Source organism: Pundamilia nyererei, unplaced genomic scaffold, assembly GCF_000239375.1.
Source record: "Pundamilia nyererei isolate P.nyererei 1_Seehausen unplaced genomic scaffold, PunNye1.0 scaffold00352, whole genome shotgun sequence".
NCBI classification, from domain to species: domain Eukaryota; kingdom Metazoa; phylum Chordata; class Actinopteri; order Cichliformes; family Cichlidae; genus Pundamilia; species Pundamilia nyererei.
In genome coordinates, this window is record NW_005187753.1 from 405,320 (window position 1) to 410,489 (window position 5,170).

Here is a 5,170-nt window from a genome sequence, read left to right on the forward strand (position 1 = left end):
ATGCTCCACATAGCTTTTCTTCAAATTCTTTAATTCTCACTTGCTTTTGCAACTTTGTACTTTTGTGTTACTGGCAGCAACAACTCCACATCATTGTCAGTCTATTTAAAAAGTTGTTGGAGATCTTGTCAAAATTGATGGAATTATAAATAGATATAAGCATTGTCAAAGTTTCATGCACCGTGCAATACTACATGGAAAGCATCTGAGTGGCAACAGCTAATTTTTCAACATGACTATGATACCAAAACCAGTGGCAATACAGTAAAACCATACCTAGATAAAAAACAAAACAAAAAACACTACAAAAACAGTAGAACACTTCGAATTGGCGTCCAAGAGCCCTGACCAGTGAACTGTCCACTGTGGGCAACTGCTCACAGTAGCCCCACATGGGCACCAACAGGGCATTTTGCTGGGGCAATATTTAAATGATTCCTATTTTTAGGACTGAAGATTGTGCCAACTATGGTCTAACAATGATGCGTAGTTTAAAAGTAACAAACTCAGGAACACTGCTCAGTGAGTTCTACGTTTAAATTGTCAACAGTGGTCACATCAAAAGCAGCGCGATTCTGAATCTCCGTGTGTGTGTGTGTGTGTGTTCACAGCCCGTTTTCTACAGTTCTAAATCCGTGTGACGTCACTCTCCCAGAATGCCTGGCTTCCAGCGCGGCGCCCAGCAGTCAAGGCCCGAAGTCCAACAAACACCTTTAAACTTGTTGCAAAATGTCGACATGGAGTCGGAGCGGAGGCTGGACGGAGAGGTGGACCTAGGCTCAGTCGGTAAGTACCACCGATCCCTCGTCTGATCGGCCGAGCTGGAGTTTAACGCTGCTGGGCAAAGTATGTGAGTTAGCTCCTGCGAGACAAACTCCGACGCAAGTTAGTGAAGCGTTCATCTTTTGTTGTTTAATCAGCTTGTTGGCTCGGTTAATATCGGGACTTCATCCTTAGCTGCACTGACACCAGTCTGTGGATGTCCCTGATATAAAGCACGTGTATTATAGACCCAATAAACATGGTAATACACAAGTACTAAACCTGATTTCACATCCACTGCCGAATGTTGTAAACGCAGGCAGGCTAGCGGTCATATTTAGCCCGATGTGGTAATGACCCTGTCCACCCGCCCCCCACCCCCCACTCCCCACTCTTGTCAGTCCACAAAGCTGCGTGGGCTCAGTTTCCCGGCGGTCGTCAACTCATCAGTTTGGCTCCTTCACCAGGAAGGTACTTAGTAGTTGAGTTCAGGAACTGAAAGTTATTAGGCAGAAATTAATTTGATTGCAGCTCAATACTTAGGACCCACAAGATGGCACTGCGATATCCCGGCGCTACTTTTCGTGTCAGCTTCATTCAGTGCCTCTGTCCAAGTTAGAAGAACGGGGACCTCGTGTTCACGAGCATCGTGGAAAAGCACCAACTTTCTCCCAGTCACAGTGTCAGCTAAACAAGTGAAACTGAGCGAGAGCTATGAAAATAAACATTGGTGAATTCTAAGGCTTTAAAAATATATTTACCAACAACATTATTGAAAGTGAACACACATTTTTATACATGGGAATAAAATATTTAGTCTAACATCACGGTTTAAATGCTTTAAATGGAAACAAAAAACCGTGACTTATTCTCTGCACAGAGTAAAAGCAGTTCGCCCAGCACCAAAGCCTGCTCGTGAATTTGTATGTGTCAAGTGAACTTAATGATGCACTTGACAGTAAAACTGCATGTACTAACTAGAGAAGTTATATAGCAAACGTTTGGTTATTACTAACGGGCCCAAACATGTAAACGCACACGCAGTGGCCACTGGTTTAGGCTGATGGAGATGACTGATCACAGGCTTTGACCCCATAGCCACATTTCCAAACACGCTCACAAATGTGAATGTGAGAATAACATAAAGAGAATAATCTGTGAGCTTCCTAATAAGTCACAAGTAGCAGCCATAATCACTTTTACATCAACACATTGCGAGTAGTAGGGCTCCATGATTATGGCCAAAACGATTATCACAATTATTTTTATCAGTACTTCGATTGCAGTTATTTTTGACAATTACTCATTGAATTTGGTGACAAAAATGTTTTTATTTCCATGTCATAAACACTGCATTCACATTTTTCATTTTTGCAGAAATCTTTGCATTAAAATAAAGCAATTCCTGTTCATTTAAACAAATTGAGTGCATCTCATAGAAGAAAAAAAGTATAAATGAAAAGATTTTACAGTACAATACAATACAATACAGTTTTATTTATATACAGTGGGGCAAAAAAGTATTCAGTCAGCCACCGATTGTGCAAGTTCCCCCACTTAAAATGATGACAGAGGTCAGTAATTTGCACCAGAGGTACACTTCAACTGTGAGAGACAGAATGTGAAAAAAAAATCCATGAATCCACATGGTAGGATTTGTAAAGAATTTATTCGTAAATCAGGGTGGAAAATAAGTATTTGGTCACCTCAAACAAGTAAAATCTCTGGCTCTCACAGACCTGTAACGTCTTCTGTAAGAAGCTTTTCTGTCCCCCACTCGTTACCTGTATGAATGGCACCTGTTTGAACTCATCATCTGTATAAAAGACACCTGTCCACAGCCTCAAACAGTCAGACTCCAAACTCCGCCATGGCCAAGACCAAAGAGCTTTCGAAGGACGCCAGGAAAAGTATTGTAGACCTGCACCAGACTGGGAAGAGTGAATCTACAATAGGCAAGCAGCTTGGTGTGAAAAAATCAACTGTGGGAGCAATCATCAGAAAATGGAAGACATACAAGACCACTGATAATCTCCCTCGATCTGGGGCTCCACGCAAGATCTCATCCCGTGGGGTCAAAATGATCATGAGAACGGTGAGCAAAGATCCCAGAACCACACGGGGGGACCTGGTGAATGACCTGCAGAGAGCTGGGACCACAGTAACAAAGGTCACCATCAGTAACACACTACAACGGCAGGGAATCAAATCCCGCAGTGCCAGACGTGTTCCGCTGCTGAAGCCAGTGCATGTCCAGGCCCGTCTGAAGTTTGCCAGAGAGCACATGGATGATACAGCAGAGGATTGGGAGAATGTCATGTGGTCAGATGAAACCAAAGTAGAACTTTTTGGTATAAACTCAACTCGTCGTGTTTGGAGGAAGAAGAATACTGAGTTGCATCCCAAGAACACCATACCTACTGTGAAGCATGGGGGTGGAAACATCATGCTATGGGGCTGTTTTTCTGCCAAGGGGACAGGACGACTGATCCGTGTTAAGGACAGAATGAATGGGGCCATGTATCGTGAGATTTTGAGCCAAAACCTCCTTCCATCAGTGAGAACTTTGAAGATGAAACGAGGCTGGGTCTTCCAACATGACAATGATCCAAAACACACCGCCCGGGCAACAAAGGAGTGGCTCCGTAAGAAGCATTTGAAAGTCCTGGAGTGGCCTAGCCAGTCTCCAGACCTCAACCCCATAGAAAATCTGTGGCGGGAGTTGAAAGTCCGTGTTGCTCGGCGACAGCCCCAAAACATCACTGCTCTCGAGAAGATCTGCATGGAGGAATGGGCCAAAATACCAGCTACTGTGTGTGCAAACCTGGTAAAGACCTATAGTAAACGTTTGACCTCTGTTATTGCCAACAAAGGTTATGTTACAAAGTATTGAGTTGTATTTTTGTTATTGACCAAATACTTATTTTCCACCCTGATTTACGAATAAATTCTTTACAAATCCTACCATGTGGATTCATGGATTTTTTTTTCACATTCTGTCTCTCACAGTTGAAGTGTACCTCTGGTGCAAATTACTGACCTCTGTCATCATTTTAGGTGGGGGAACTTGCACAATCGGTGGCTGACCAAATACTTTTTTGCCCCACTGTAGAACATTTAAAAACCCGAAGGCACACTAAAGTGCTTCACAGTAATATGGAGAGTCAGCATGAGTCAATAACAGGGTACAAATCGGGCACTAGCACAGACAGGATAGAGGCACTAACAGACCAGAAGAGTTAGATAAATACAAAATCTGCTAAGAAGACAAAAACAGCAGTAAAATGAATAATAAAATAATAAATTTAATACAATTTAATAAAAGATTTAAAAGTTTAAAATTTAAAAGATTTAAAAGGGTATTAACTGGTCAGGAAAGCCAAGTCAAATAGATATGCTTTCATTTAAAGGATTGGATAGAGTCCAAGGCTCGAATAGAAGCAGGGAGACTATTCCAAAGGTTGGGTGCAGCTGAAGCAAAGGCACGATCGCCTCTGGTCTTCAGTCTAAACTTAGGTTGGGCCAGGAGTAATTGACCTGATGATCTTAATGCACAACAAGGAGTGTACAGTGTACAGTGAGGTAGCTGGGCGCATTTTACCCAAATGCAATCAGGATAGCACACCTTTCACTTTGATCTTGTCGCACTGTTTTTCTTGGTCTTCATGCATTCATACTGCACTTTATTGTGTGTTTTCAGGGGGTTGTTGTTGTTGTTTTTGAATTAGTTGTTGTTTTTCAGTGCAGACAAAACTCCATAGCATGCTTTGCATATCATTTGGTCTTGCTTAGTGTCACTTTCCCAGTATGGCCACAGTATGTCTAAACAACAGATAATGATCCACATTGAGGGACAATCTCTTCAGCTTCTGCTGTGTCAGACGCGTGAATTTGGTTGTTTATCTGTCTTTATACATAGTGTTACTCGTCCAGACTAGTCCAGGAATCTTCATGCTGCATGTTGCAGGGGACAGCTCTAATTGGCACAAGCAGGCATGTCATCAGGGGCTGTCTGAGTGAGTACTTGATTTTCTTCTGCTTTGTGTTCTGTATTTGGAACACTCATTTTTAGTATCGCTCCATCATGTCCATTTAATTGTAGAAAGCCAAAATTGTGATCAAGATTGAAATCCAACTAATTGTTGAATATTAAAAATAAACAACACCCGTCCATTCATGAATTTATTTAGGGAAATGGTCAGTAATAAATATAGTTGAGGGCAAAAAAGGATTGGTTAACTTGCTTATATTAGAGTCAGGTGATACTGAATAAGGATAGCAGTCAGCCATCATTGTCATCTTGTTTTTATCTAAAAAATTAGGTTAGTTAACCTCCAAGGACCTGGCGTCCACATATGTGGACATCACATTTTGGGTTGTCTAGACCAAAATACTTAATTTTTCTCTA

General features: G+C 41.8%; 1 protein-coding gene across 2 annotated transcripts in view; it reads left to right on the plus strand.

The window, feature by feature from the left end:
• The first annotated feature begins 642 nt into the window (after positions 1-642).
• Positions 643-5,170, plus strand: part of LOC102204957 (zinc finger protein PLAGL2-like) — an 18,669-nt gene continuing 14,141 nt past the window's right edge. Inside the window, exons 1-2 of one of the 2 annotated variants that reach the window (XM_005752311.1) lie at positions 643-786; positions 4,682-4,778. The gene's annotated coding sequence lies outside the window, so the exon portion shown is untranslated. The remainder of the gene's footprint in view (positions 787-4,681; positions 4,779-5,170) is intronic. The other variant, XM_005752310.1, reaches the window with a different exon arrangement.